This window comes from Macaca thibetana, chromosome 4, assembly GCF_024542745.1.
Source record: "Macaca thibetana thibetana isolate TM-01 chromosome 4, ASM2454274v1, whole genome shotgun sequence".
Taxonomy (NCBI): domain Eukaryota; kingdom Metazoa; phylum Chordata; class Mammalia; order Primates; family Cercopithecidae; genus Macaca; species Macaca thibetana.
The window spans coordinates 37,859,817-37,875,136 of NC_065581.1; the positions used below are offsets into that span (position 1 = coordinate 37,859,817).

The 15,320-nt window shown below is 50.4% G+C and overlaps 1 long non-coding RNA gene across 1 annotated transcript in view; it reads left to right on the forward strand.

Moving 5' to 3' along the window:
- The first annotated feature begins 1,362 nt into the window (after window positions 1-1,362).
- Window positions 1,363-15,320, forward strand: part of LOC126952843 (uncharacterized) — a 195,649-nt gene continuing 181,691 nt past the window's right edge. The window contains exon 1 of the long non-coding RNA XR_007725042.1: window positions 1,363-1,429. This is a non-coding gene — a long non-coding RNA (uncharacterized LOC126952843). The remainder of the gene's footprint in view (window positions 1,430-15,320) is intronic.

Genomic DNA, 15,320 nt, shown 5'->3' on the forward strand with positions numbered 1-15,320 from the left:
ATCGCCTGAGGTCAGGAGTTTGTGACCAGCTAGTCAACATGGTGAAACCCTGTCTCTACTAAAAATACAAAAATTAGCCAGGTGTGGCGGCGGGCGCCTGTAATCCCAGCTACTGGGGAGGCTGAGGCAGGAGAATCACTTGAACCCAGGAAGTGGAGGTTGTAGTGAGCTGAGATCGCGCCACTGCACTCCAGCCTGGGCAACAAGAGTGAAACTCCATGTTAAAAAAAAAAAAAGAAGAAAAGAAAAGGAAGAGACATCAGGGATGTGTGTGCAGAGGAAAGGCGGCAGTGAGAAGGCAGCCGTCTGCAAGTCAAGGAAAGAGGCCTCAGGAGAAAACAACCTGTGACACTTTGATCTTAGACTTGCAGCCTCCAGAATTATGAGACAATAAATTTCTGTTGTTTAAACGACCCAGTTTGTGGTATTTTCTTATGGCAGAAACTAATATAGCAACTAAACTAGCAAACTAATATAGATACTGCTACTCAAATTTAGCTCTTATGCTTTCTTAGAAGGAATTTTCTTAAAACAATGACATACCATTTCTTGCATATCAAATTGGCAGAGATTTTTAATTAAAAGATAAACTTAGTGCTAGTAAGGACATGGAGAAATTGACTTTCTCAATCACAAGGGGTTGGAATCTAAATTAGTACAACTTTCTAAAGGAGATTTGGCAATACGTATAGAAAGTCTTTAAAATCTACTTACTAACATATGGTAATAGCAAAATATTGGAAATAACCTACGGCAGATTGTATTTTCTAAAGATGGAAGCACTGGTATATCCCATTTCCCATGCTCTTCATATAATGTGATGTTAGCTTCCTCCTTTGAGAGGTAGGGTCAATTCCCTCTGCTTGAACCTGGGCAAACCTTTGTAGTTGCCATAACCAATAGAATGTGGTGGAAGCAAAGGTGTGTGGCTTCCAAGGATAGGTTATAAAAGGCATCACAGCTTCCGCCTCAGCTTCCTGGACTGCTTCCAGAGGACACTCCAGCAGCTCTGTGGCGAGATCCACGTAGAGAGGAACTGAGTCCCTCTACCTATAGCCAGCACCAGCTTTCCAGCTGTATGAGTAACTCTAGACATAGATTTTCTTGAGTCGGGTATGGTGGCTCATGCCTGTAATTCCAGCACTTTGAGAGACTGAGGTAGGGGACTGCTTGAGCCCGGGAGTTTGAGACCAGCCTGAGAAAAACGGTGAGACTCCCATTGCTACAAAAAAATGAAAAATTAGCCAGGCCTGGTGGCACACACCTGTGGTCCCAGATACTAAGGAGGCTGAGGTGGGAGAATTGCTTGAGCCCAGCCTGAGCAACATACTGAGACCTCATCTCCAAAAACAGTAATAATAAGGCCGGGCGCAGTGGCTCAAGCCTGTAATCCCAGCACTTTGGGAGGCCGAGGCGGGCGGATCACGAGGTCAGGAGATCGAGACCATCCTGGCTGACACGGTGAAACCCCGTCTCTACTAAAAAATACAAAAAACTAGCCGGGCGAGGTGGCGGGCGCCTGTAGTCCCAGCTACTGGGGAGGCTGAGGCAGGAGAATGGCGTGAACCCGGGAGGCGGAGCTTGCAGTGAGCTGAGATCCGGCCACTGCACTCCAGCCTGGGCGGCAGAGCAAAAACAGTAATAATAAATATTTTTTTAGAAAGAAAGAAATAGATCTTCTAGTCCCGGTGGAGCCTTCAGATACCTTCAGCCTCAATCAGCATCTTACTACAGCCACATTAAAGACCCCAAGTGAGCACTGCCCAGATGTATCCTTCTCAAATTTCTGATCAGCAAAAACTGTATGAGAAAATAATTTTATTGTATTTCTTTTTTTTTTTTTTTTTTTTTTTTTTTTTTGAGATGGAGTCTTGCTCTGTCGCCCAGGCTGGAGCGCAGTGGCATGATCTCTGCTCACTGCAAGCTCCGCCTCCCAGGTTCACACAATTCTCCTGCCTCAGCCTCCGAGTAGCTGGGACTACAGGCGCCCGCCATCGTGCCTGGCTAATTTTTTGTAATTTTAGTAGAGACGGGGTTTCACTGTGTTAGCCAGGATGGTCTTGATCTCCTGACCTCGTGATCCACCCGACTTGGCCTCCCAAAGTGCTGGGATTACAGGTGTGAGCCACCGCGCCCAGCCCATTTTATTGTATTTCTAAGCCACTGAGCTTCTGGATAATATGTTATACAGTCATATATAACTAATACATAACCATCAATAAGGGACTGTGTCTAGCCAATAGGGGACTACTTAAATATATTATGATAGATGCATATAATAAAATATTATGCAGTACTGACTTGGAAAGCTCTACAAGATAATTTCTTAAGTGAAAAATGCAAAGTGCAAAATAGTATAAAGGATACTGCTGTCTTAGTTCATTTTGTGTTGCTATAACAGAATACCACAGGCTGGGTAATTTATAAAGAAAATACATGTATTTGGCTCATAATTCTGGAGGCTGGGAAATCCAAGAGCATGATGGTGGCATCTGGTGACGGCCTTTGTGCTGCATCATCCCATGGCAGAAGGTGGAAGGGCAAGAGAGGGCAAGAGCAAGAGAGCAGAAGGGGGCCAGACTCACTTTTTTTTTTTTTTTTTTTTCAGACGGAGTCTTGCTCTGTCACCCAGGCTGGAGGGCAGTGGTGCGATCTCAGCTCACTGCAACCTCCACCTCCCAGGTTCAAGCAATTCTCCTGCCTCAGCCTCCAGAGTAGCTGGGATTACAGGCACATGCCAGCACGCCTGGCTGATTTTTTTGTATTTTTTAGTAGAGGTGGTTTCACTGTGTTAGCCAGGATGGTCTCACTCTCTTGACCTCGTGATCTGCCCACCTGAGCCTCCCAAAGTGCTCAGATTACAGGCATGAGCCACTGTGCCTGGCCCCAGACTCACTTTTATAATAAGCCCATTCTTAAAATAACTAACCCACTCCCACAATAATTGCATTATCGTGGCTCTGCCCTCATAACCTAATCACCTCTTATTAGACCTCACTTCCCAACACTGTCGCATTGGAGATTAAGTTTCCAACGCATAAACTTTGGGGGACACATTCAAACCACAGCAACTACCATTTGTGGAAAAAAAAATAGTGGGGTACAGTGGCTTACGCCTCTAATCCCAGCATTTGGGGAGGCTGAAGCGGGAGGATCACCTGAGGCCAAGAGTTTGAAACCAGCCTGAGAAACATAGCAAGACCTTGTCTCTATAAAAAATACAAAAATTAACTGGATATTGTGGCATGTGTGCCTGTAGTCACAGCTGCTGGGGAGGCTGAGGCAGGAGGATCACTGGAGCCCAGGAGTTCAAGGTTGCAGCGAGCTATGATCACATCACTGCACTCCAGCCTGGGCAACATAGAGAGACCTCATTTCTACTAAAAATTAAAACAAAACAAAGCAAAGCAGCCTGTCATAGTGGCATATGCCTATAGTCCCAGCTATTTGGGAGGCTGAGGCGGGGGATCACTGAAGCCCAGGAGTTCGAATTGCAGTGAGCTACAATTGCACCACTGAACTCCAGTCTGGGCGACAGAACAAGATCCTGCCTCTGAAGATACATATATATATATTCTGTGTGTAGTATATGTATATTCTACATATATATATACACACACTATATATATACACACACACACATAGAGAGAGGTATATATGTACATATGCATAGAGATAATACACATATATTTTGTAATGTATATATATACACTATATATTATCTATTCAAAAGTAAATAAAGTTGAACATTTTAAAATAATGCTTTGTCTTTAACTCAGAAGTTTCACTTCTACAAATTTATCCTTAGTAAATGATCATGGCAAAGATTTAGCTTAAAGGATGTTATCACAGTTTCATTTGATACTGTGAAAAAGGTAAAACAACCCCGTTATTCAACAATAGGAAATTTGTTAAATAACTTCTGCCATTCTCGTACTCGGCCACCGTCTTAAATGGCCTCTTAGAAAATGATTCCATGCCCTGTGAAGGGATCATGATACACTAATTGATAAGAAGTTATGACATGCCACCATGTAATCTTATCTTTCAAGTCAATTTAATTATATAAGTGTAGATTGAGATGTAGATTAAGACACAGAGAGAGATGAAGATACATACAGAAATCAAAATGTTAACACTGATCTCTGGGAGGTCCAATTACTGCTGATTTTGTTTTCTTCTTTCTCACCTGTGTTTTTCAACAATAAATGTGCTACTTAGTAAAAACACAAATGCCACAAATTTATCTCCTTTTTTTTGTTAAGGGCTCATAGATGATTCTATAAATAGCAGCTCCAGATAGAGAATTTGAAACTTTGTTTTTAAAGAGAACAGAGTTTTCAAAGTCAAAGATGACCAGACATACTTCGTTGGTTAGAGAGAGCTGCCGGGCCTGTTCTAAAAAGTCCTACCATGTCGGTGACAACACTGACCCCCTCCCAGTCCAGCTGACCAGTGGTGGCCATGTCCAGAGGGGACATCCTGAGTGCAGACTGTGTCCCTAAACTACCTCTAATCAAAACTAGTAGGCATGGGAGGCGCCAGAATTTCCATAAGATGGTGTTGGGACCAGTATCCAATCTGCACTTCCAAAGCCAGCCCACTGTTCGTACTTACATCATAACTTAAAAAGTGGGCTGGGGCCAGCTGGGTGCAGTGGCTCACACCTGTAATCTCAGCACTTTGGAAGGCTGAGGTAGGAGGATCACTTAAGGGCAGGAGGATCACTTGAGGTCAGGAATTCGAGATCAGCCTGGGCAACAGAGTGAGACCCCATCTCTAAAACATTGTTTTTAAGCCAGCCAGGTGTGGTGGCTTGCGCCTGTACTCTCAACTACCCCGGAGGCTGAGGTGGGAGGATGGCTTGAGCCCAGGAGTTTGAGGCTGCAATGAGCTATGATGGTGCCACTGCACTCCAGCCTGGGAGCAAGACCCTGTCTCAAAAAAAATAAAAAATAAAAAAATAAGTGTTACAAGTTGAATTGTATGCCCCCAAAACTCCTATGTTGAAGTCCTAACCCCAAGTACCTCAGAATGTGATTGTATTTAAAGACAGGCTCTTTACAGAGGTAATTAAGGTAAAATAAGGTCATGAGGATGGGCCCTGATCCAATCAGAAGAGGAAATGAGGAGAGACATGTGCAGAGGAAAGACCACGTGAAGAGAAAGAGAGAAGACGGCTCCCGGCCAGAAAGACAGGCTTCAGAAGCCAGCCCTGATGACACTGTGCTCTTGGACTTCCAGCTTTCGGAACTGTGAGAAAATAAACTTCTGTGTTTAAGCCGCCCAGTCTATGATACTTTGTTATGGCAGCCTCAGTAAATGAAGACATCATGTTTCCTAAAGACACTTTCTTTTTTTTTTTTTTTTGAGATGGAGTCTCACTCTGTTGCCCGGGCTGGAGTGCAGTGGCGCGATCTCGGCTCACTGCAACCTCCATCTCCCAGGTTCAAGCAATTCTCCTGCCTCAGCCTCCAGAGTAGCTGGGACTACAGGGCGCACGCTTCCACACCCAGCTAATTTTTTGTATTTTAGTAGAGTCAAGGTTTCACCGTGTTTCCCAGGCTGGTCTTAAACTCCTGAGCTCGGGCAATCTGCCCGCCTTGGCCTCCCAAAGTGCTAGGATTACAGGGGTGAGCCACCATGCCTGGCCCTGAAGACACTTTTTAATGTATACTTTATAGAAGACTGAGAAAATGTCCATTGTCCAAAACAAAGGGTATTATCTTCTGGTGGTGCCTCTGAGATATAGAGCTGATGGCCATTATGGGGACTTTGGGCACCTCCAGCCCCCAGGCACCTCCACTGCAGGCTGCAGGTTTGCACCCCGGCCTTCCCAGCAGGCAGAGGTCTAGAAGCAATCCTACCACACCACGAGCCTGGAGATCCCGGGTCTCAGCTCCCGGTGGGGCCCAGGTCCCTGTGCAGAACTGCAGCCTGGCCCTGAGGCCCTGTCTGGTCTCACCAGTAACCTCTGCAGGGACCTTCTGGGACGTGCTTTCGTCTGTCTGACATTCCTATCAGATGGGTCTTCCTGCCTCCCAGACCAGACCCCATCTCTATCCCCAGAGGTTCTAGCTCATTCCCTCACCACCACCCTGCTGCTATTAGACCCAGGGTTGTGGTTTCTGGGCTGGAGGAAATTCACTGTCTCCATATCCCCAGCCTGTCTTCCAAGGGCCCTAGAGGCCCAGGCATTCTTATTCTCGAGGCCACATGCTTCTGTGTGTCAAATATATTCAAATGCACCCACATGCATTACATATAATTTACATAAACCATAGGTGTTAAGTTGCAATTGTCTAGTTAACATTTTGTAGTCATTTAATAATTTCACCATTAATAGTTTACTTCTCTACTTTTGAAGTTAATGATGGTCCCCTCCCTGCTGTGGCTCAGGTGTTGCCATGGGCCTTTGCCACTGCTCATGGCTGGGGCACCTCAGTTATGGACCCAGCTGTGGGCCATGCTCAGGGTCCCTTCTAAGGAACTCCAGGCATGCACTGGTATGCCTGACCCAGGGGAGCCCTCCAAACCACCCAGTATCCAGGTACAATGGCCCAGTCTCCGTGCAGTGCTGTAGGGCAAGAGGGGCGGCCCATTTCCAAGCTGAGATGGCCTCCTCCTCCTCTCTACACTTGCTCCTTGGCTAGCTCACTCACACCTTCGCTTGCTTCCAGCAGATTTTCCACTACGCAAGAAAAGTTAAGGGCTAAGAGGGTCACTCGCCATCACAGAATCCAAAAGTTCTTCCCATTACAGAGATAAGAAAACTGAGGCCCAATCGGGCACGGTGGTTCACGCCTGTGATCCCAGCAGTTTGGGAGGCCGAGGCAGGCGGATCACGAGGTCAGGAGATGGAGACCATCTGGCTAACACGGTGAAACCCCGTCTCTACTAAAAATACAAAAAAATATTAGCCGGGTGTGGTGCGGGTGCCTATAGTTCCAGCTACTCAGGAGGCTGGAGCTTGCAGCGAGCCGAGATCACGCTACTGCACTCCAGCCTGGGCGACAGAGCGAGACTCCGTCTCAAAAAAAAAAAAAAAAGAAAAAAGAAAACTGAGGCCCTGAGAATGAAGGGTGACCTTCAGGTGCATCCTGGCATTTTGTGGAATTTGAACGTGGAACTCAGCCCTGGGCTGAGGATGAGATTTTGCGATTGTTCGGGGGCACCTGGGAAGCAAAGTGTCTCCACCTTCCTCAGACCGCTGAGACCCTCAGATCCGTCTTCACCCCAGGCCAGTGGACTTCTCCCAGCTTTGGTTGTTGTGTTGCCTTCTCTCAGCAGCACCCTGCTGAAGCCGGCGGGGGCGGGTGGGGGGGTGGGGGGGGGAAGGCTGGAGCTTTGTCCCAGGTGCTGAGTATCTAGGGTTATCGGATTACAATTGAATTTCAGATAAATAACAAATAAGTTGTTTAGCACGAAGGTGTCCCAAATGTTGCTGTTTATCTGAAATTCAAATGTAACTGGGCATCCTGCATTTATATTTACTAAACCTGGCCACCTTGTAAGTATCCCTAACCCTCCCCCCTGCAGCTGTGAGTTTTTCTGCCACCAAACAGCATGAGTCACACAGCTGTGGACCTCCAGGCAAATGTTTTTGAACAGAATAGCATCACGGTTTAGGGGAATCCCCTCACTGTCCCCATAATAACATGCTTCAGCAAAGCAAAAACCTTAAAACAACATCTCTGGGAGGAAAATAAAGAAGGCACCAAGAGTTCCTAATGACTTGGGGAAGGCCCCAGCCACGGCCACATTAGTGCAGCCAAGATGGCCACGACTGGATGGCTGGATCTTCACCTCTGGGAGAGGCACAGCTGGCTTTGACAATCGTGGGAAATTGGAGACCAGACCTTCCCAGCCAACTCCTGTCAAGGTCTGATACTCGTCCTTCCCCACCTTTCTGAGAAGAGGCCTACGAGGAAGAATGGGCTCATGGGCTGTGTGAGCCGAGCAGGTTGCTTGATTGTGGGATCATGATTGTATCTTTATCATGGCACTACTGTGGGGATTATAGGAGGAAATTAATATAAAATGCTTGGCCCAGTACCTGGTTCACAATAAGCACTTAGAATCAATGGTGACTATTGTTATAAGAATGTCAGGACATGCACTTGGCCATCAAGCCAGTGAGTCTTCTGAAGAGGGTGTGCTTGGAATTATCTGGGCGCCTGTGGTTTGCTGCCCCTCAGAAAGCTGTGAGCCTCCAATATAGGCATATCCCCTGGACTGGAATCTGCATTAAGCCAGTGTCATCTGTCAGCTCTTTGTTTGGGTTAGTTGTTTTTTTGTTTTGTTTTGAGACAGAGTCTCGCTCTGTTGCCCAGGCTGCAGTGCAGTGGTGCGATCACAGCTCACTGCAGCGTCGACTTGCCGGGCTCTAGCTATTCTCCCACCACACCCTAGTATCTGGGACTACAGGCGCACACCACCACGCCCAGCTAATTTTTTAATTTTTTAATTTTTTTTTTTTAAGAGACAAGGTCTCACTATGTTGTCCAAGCTGGTCTTGAACTCCCGGGCTCAAGCGATCCTCCCGCCTTGGCTTCTCAAAGAGCTGGGATTATAGATGTGAGCCGCCGTGGCCAGCCCTGGGTTAGATTTTTAGTCACTCATCAGGGTCTTGAGGAATCTGGACTCAGAAGAGTTCAGCTTTGAAGGTGTAAGAAGTAAGTTTTCCACCTGGGATGCCCCCAAGGGTAGCAGGCCATACTTCCTAAGTGTGTGTGTTGGTGGGGGGGGCGGGCATCAAGGAGTGTGTCCCTGGAGGAGGGAGAAAGGAGGGGGCTTGGGAAGGGGCCTGTGGAATGCACGTGTCTCATTTCCTCTTTCGGCATGTCCACTATGAGCCCCAAAAAAGGAGCTTCGGTTAGAACTGGGGTGAGGAAAGCCCCCAAAGGTCAATCTCTCTTCCTTTAACACTTGGCTCTACTGAGGGCCCGGGGGTTGGAACACCCACCTTCTTAGAAAGAAACTGAAAGGCCTTAGGAGAAACTCCGCCACTTCCCCTTCCTTGATAAGAGGAACTTGGCGTTGCCCTGACAGGAAAGTCTTGGTGGGGCTTCTCGGAAGCCGCCACCGCTGCACTGCTGAGCAAAACCACAGGCCAGGGGCCAGGCCAGGGGCCAGGTAGTGAGGACTGGCCATTGATAAAAGTCGCAGGCTCCATCTAAGCCCACGGGCAGAACTGGGGAGCTGCCAACATTTCCTCTTCCAGCACCACCTGCCAGCTCCTGTTTGGGAGCCACCAACCCCTCAGCTCTGCCAATGGGTCCCTCCCCACTCTCACCAGCCCTCCAACCAGGGTCGTCCTGTGTCTGCGTTCTGACCCGCAGCTATGCCCACCATCCAGCAAAGCTCATCCATCCAGCCCCCAGCCCCCAGAGAGGCACTGAGTCTCCCGTGGGGTCCTGGGGGACCTCACAGGCACGCGGAGCTGTGTTTTGGAATAGGTCACACCATGTGAGCTGCTTTGGATGGCTAGTAGGTTAAGAAAAAAGGTCTTCTGCTGGGCATGCAGGAATACTTGACTTAACGGTGACTGCCGTCTGCTGCGTCCATTGAGATCAGAAACAGGTTTTTCTCTGGACTGGGGATGCCTCTCCCCATCCCTGATACATCCCAGGGCAGCTGCTGTGGCAAGGGGGACAGTGCACAGGGACAAATCACATCCCAGGCCAGCCCCAAAGGGGCCGAGAGACCCTTGGGTCCTAAAGGGTCCCTAAGCTTATTTCTACTAAGCTTTAGTATAAACATGTCAGGATGGTGTGGCACCGTAGTCCGGCCACCACTGTGAGGACAGGGTCCAGCCTGCATGGCCTTGAACAAGACCTGTGCCAGGGACCCCTGTGCTCCATTCCAGCTCCTCTTCCAGACTTTGCTGTGATGAGCCTCTGCCCCCTTTTCCCAGCCCTCTCCTGCTCACCCTGTGAGACGGAGCCCCAGTCCAGATGGGTAGGGGCTGCCTGCATGACCTCACTGAGTATATCCCCCAGGGACCCTTGTCCGCATCACTTGGTGGTTGCTCTGACCATCACCAGGCCTGTAGGCTCCTGGGTAACAGCAACAGTGGGTTTGGCAGCTCTGGATGAACATTTGATGAGGTAATAAGTAAATGGGTGAATTTAGTGCTATCTACCAGGCCTTGTGGCTGAGAGCCCCACGTGCCCACATGCTCAGACATCCACGTGTGGGCAAGTGCACCCGCGTGCGGCAGGAGAAGACACGTGCACGCCTGCCATGGTGTCCCTGAGACGTGTGTCTGTGGATCTCTGCGTTTGTCCCCAGCATCACCCATGACGCCAGCCAGCAGGTGGCGCTGCGCCCCTCCTCTGCGGGTTCGTTGGTCCAAACCGCCGGCGGCTGTCAAGACTGAAGGGGCCTCAGCAGGCACAGGGAGCCCAGCTCCCTCCTCCCACCGGGGGTCAGGGCTGCCTGGGTCTTGTGGGGAATCAGCCTGGTCTTCTGACCCAGCAGCCAAAACCCTAGTCCAACCCATGTGTAGGGCCATCTGTGTGCCCAGCGCGGAACTGGACCCCGACCCCGCAGGAGGTACTGGCGTCCATGCAGCTGCAGAGCTGCAGAGCGTGGAAGTAAAGGCATGGGCTCGCACTCGCAGCCCTGCCTCTGCTGGCTGTGTGACCTCGGGCAAGTTCCTTAACCTCTCTGAGCTCGTTTCCTTGTCTGTTAAGTAGGAATCATGGCAATCTGTAAAATGAAATAATCAGTGTAAAACATTGGCCACAGTGGGGCCCTACCAAAAGGCAGCAGTTCTCACACTTTAGGTCTGGAGGGCTTTTGAAAACACAGAGGCCCCGCCTCCAGAGGAGTGGCAGATTCAGTAGGTCTGGGGAGAGGCCTGTGACTCTGCATTTCTAAAGAGTTTCCAGGTGGTGCTGATGCTTCGGGCCTGGGGACTACACCGTGAGGACCAGTGCATACAGGATGCTTGGTGGCAGTCAGGAGAGACCCACAGGGTTATACACAAGGCAGGAAGCATCAGCCTCGAAGACATAGAGGGGCAAACTCCAAGGGCTGCAGGGGGCCCAAGGGGGGACATACTCCCATGATGGGGGTGGCTGGAGGGGGAGAAGGAGGGGCCTCTGGACCTGGCTCTCCCCACCACAGCTATCAACGTAATCCCCATCCTGACTGCACCTGCCGGCCCTGCCTGGAGGAGGTGGACCCTGGAGCTCTGGAAAGGATGGGTTAGTTGGCTCTCAGTTCCTGGCTTGGCAAACACTGTGCTCCAGCTTCTAGGAACTCACATTTTCTCTCTTTTTTTTTTTTTTTTTTTTTTTTGAAACAGGATCTCACTTTGTTACCCAGGCTGGAGGGCAGTGGCTCCATCATAACTCATTGCAGGCCCAACCTCCCTGGCTCAAGCAATTCTCCCGCCTCAGCCTCCCGAGTGGCTGGAACCACAGGTGTGCACCAATGCAACCAGCTAATTCTTTAATTTTTTGCAGAGACAGGGGTGTCACTCTGTTGCCCAGGCTGGTCTCGAAGTCCTGGACTCAATCGATCCTCCCACCTTGGCCTCCCAAAGTACTGGGATTACAGGTGTGAGCCACCATGCCTGGCCCCTTTTTTACATACTAGTTTCAAGTCAGAAAGGTAATGCATGTCCATCTTAGAACATTAGTACAATGTAGAAAACTGTAAAGAAGAAAATGAAAATAGTAATCCAAATTTCAGTCAGTCAGAGCTAATCAGCATGTCCATCTTAGAACTTTAGTACAATGTAGAAAACTGTAAAGAAGAAAAATGAAAATAGTAATCCAAACTTGAGTCAATCAGAGCTAATCAGTATGAGTCTATTTCTTTTTCTTGTCTATGTGTCTACCTCATGCATACCATGGTATCCACTTGACATCGTAGCATAAGTGTTGTCCTTTGATGTTAAAACTCTCAGAAATGTGAATTTAAGCACAGCACAACAATCCAGTACAAGGTGCCAGACTATATCTGCTTGACTTAAACACTCCCTACTGTTGGACATGCAGGCTGTGTATTTATTTATTTGGTGATGATAAACAACTCCCTGTGAAGGGCTTGATGCGTCAGCACTGCCTGCATTTCAGATGGCTTCCCCAGAGGAACTTCCTTGCAAGGGATTCACTGGGTCAAAGGGCATCAAAGTTTAAAACTCCTGATACATATGGACAAAATGCTTTCCAAAAATGTGCCGGCTGACGGTTCCACCCAGGGTGGGAGGGAGATGACAGCCTGCTCAGCCCAACTCACATGAAACCCTGTTTAGCCCAATTCATGACATCTGAGATTAAACGAGGAGGCCCAAGCACCCAGGCAGGGAAGAAGGGCCCAACACTGTCCAAACTCCACATTGGTCAACCTGCAGAGTGCCATGTCCCATGCCACACTCCAGTTAGATGTGGCACCTCAGGCCAAGCATGACCTGGGCAGAGCTGCCCTCCTGCTCTTGGAGCCAGGATTATTCTTCAGCCCTCACTTTCTTTCATACCTCATGTCCAGGATGTCTGCCAGTACCGTTGGGGCTACCTTCAAAACATCCCCAGTTGGGGATGGTGGTGCACACCTGTGGTCCCAGCTACTCAGGAGGCTGAGGGAGGATCGCTTGAACCCAGGAGTTCAATGCTGCAGTGAGCTATGGTCGTGCCACTGCACTCCAGCCTGGGCAACAGAGTGAGACTTCACCTGTAACAAATTAATTAATTTTAAAAACTCCACATCCTGAATGTCACCACAGCTCCCCACTCCACTACTACCCTGGCCCACCTCTCACCTGGTTATCTCAGTAGCCACCTCTTGGATTCTCTGCCTCTCCGTCACTTGCCCCCTTAGAGTCTGTTCTCCATAGAGTGTGTTCTCCATAGCAGCCAGAGAGATCCTTTCAAAACCTAGGGTACATCAGGTCAGTCCTGAGCTCACAACCGTCCAGTGGCTCTTTCATGCGGGGTAAAAGCAAAGCCCTTACTATGACCCACCAAGCCTTTAGGACCTGTGCCTCCCATACTCCCATCACCTCCCTTACCTAATGTCCTGCCACTCCCCTGCACCCACTCAGCTCCCTGGTGCTCCTCAGAACACCTCCAAGTGCATTCCTGCCTCAGGGCCTTTGCACTTGACATTACTCCTGCCTGGCATATTTCCTCAGGTATCCACAGGGCTCCTCTGCTCGACTGTCATCTCAAAACAACTACAAGCAAATAGGACCTGCTCTGGGAAGGCCCTCACTGATCAGCCCGTCTGAAGGAGCGCCCGGGCCCCTCTCTCTTCCATCATCCTGCATCGTGCTTCCTCACTCTGCGATTATTCTCTGCCCTCTCCAGTAGAAGAAAGCCTCCACAGGGCCGCACTCTGTCTGTCTCGTTCACTGCTGCATCCCCGGCACCTGCCGTGCCGCCTGGCTCCCAGTCGGTGCTCCACCATACATCTGCTGAATGTTGACTTGAATGGGAGATTGCACTGTCTGGGTATGTGCATGTGGCTTCCCCTGCCTGGGTGATACCTTACTGTCTCTAAGGTCCCCAGCTTGCAGATACTGCCTGGCACTTAGTAAGTAGCCAGGTTGGATTCGCTGTACAAATGGACACATGAAGAGGGAAAGGAACTCACAGCAGAGCAGGAGAGACCACGGCATGGGGGTCAGGAAACTGGAATTCCAGATAAACCCCTGCCACTCACCATCAGTGAGGCCTTGGGCAAGTCACTTCACCTCTTCGAACCTTGGTTTTTCACCCATAACATGGGCATGGTGACCCCTGTGCTGTTGGCCTCACAGGGCTGTTGTGAGGATTACATGACAAAGGCAGGTCAGCCAGGCACAGGGACAGCCCTGCTCAAGCTGCAGCTCTCCCACGAGGCTCCACCTGACACCTCACCTTGCCAGGCCAACCACTCCTTTCTCTGAGCCCCCGGGGAGCCCGTCATAGATTGTGTGTGTGTGTGTGTGTGTGTGTATGTGTGTGTGCGCGCGCGCCCTGCTGGTGTTTTTATGAAAGCTATATTTGTGTGACTACCCTCCCCAAACTGTGTCCCCCTTGAGATGGGGCCTGCCCCACCGCCTTTGCGTCGTTGGTCCCACCCCGTGCCCGGCAGCCAGGAGTGCTCCTGGGACGCCTGATGACTGACCACATACATTTGTTGAACGCTATCGACGTATGAGTATGATGTGAGTAACTACAGGTGGCGGCTTTAGGCCTGCACAGATGGCTGGGGTGAGGCAATTCAGCAAGGGGCTATTTGGGTTCTGGGGCAGGAGGGCCTGGTGGGGCCTCAAGTGCCCCCCCCCCCGGAGGAAGGGAGGGAGGTGGTGCTGGACTGGCCAAGTTCACTGTGGGCTAAGGGCTGGACAGCTTCCTCCCCAGACCCGGGCCACATCGGCCACATCTTCTGAGCTGTGGGGTGGAGGCCTGGCTGCCCACCTGCATTCCTCACTGTGTGTACCCATGATCTCATCCCAGCCCTCAGCCACCCACAGGGCAGGAGGCTTTGCCCATTGTGCCGATGAGACAGCCATGCCCTGCCCTGGGATGGTCATTTGGCCTGGGCTCAGGGCACTCTAGTGGGTCCCAGGCTCCGGCGGGGTGAGTGGAATGTGGTCACGGCGGCCACCCCACGCTGTCCTATTGGGTTTAATGAGCCCCATTGGTCTGTCCATACCCTGAATAAGTTCTGGTCTACCGACCCTCCTATGGGCTGCTGGGGCCGGGGAGGTCCCAGGGTTTTCCAGATTCAGCTGTCCTCCCTGTGTAGTCTCAGGGACCCAGACAGGGCTGGCTGACAAACAGGTCCTGCCCGGGAGGGGCGTGGGGCTGAGCGAGCGAAACTCCTTTTAGGAAGGAAATCTCGGGCCAGGTTGAGAAACCAGCGTCTTGCCAAGGCCTGGGGGGTGGGGGAGCCCAGGTGAGCCGACTCAGTCCTCAGGAATGGGTGGGGTCTCCAGGAGAGGCGGGCACTTCCTCCACCCCAGCCCAGGGTCCTGTTCAATCCTTATTGAGGAGTTTCCTGGCGACAGGCAGTGACCTGTCGGCTGCCTGTGTGGGAAGCCGCTTGGCGTGGCCCTCCCCATCTCATTAGTGGTGATTCACCCGGACTCACCTGGCTGTCAGGGACCTGTCCCACTGCCCGCTGGAACCAGCTCAGCCAGCACCCTCGGAGGGGGAGAGACCTCATTCCCTCAGCTCCCCGTCCTCCATGGTGTCCAGGGCAGAGCGTGCCAGGCACACAGTCAGAGCTCAGAATTCATTCATTTGACTAACAAATATTTACTGAGCACCTACTGTATGCCAGGCACTGGGTGAGGTGCTGGGGCTACAGAGTGAACCAGG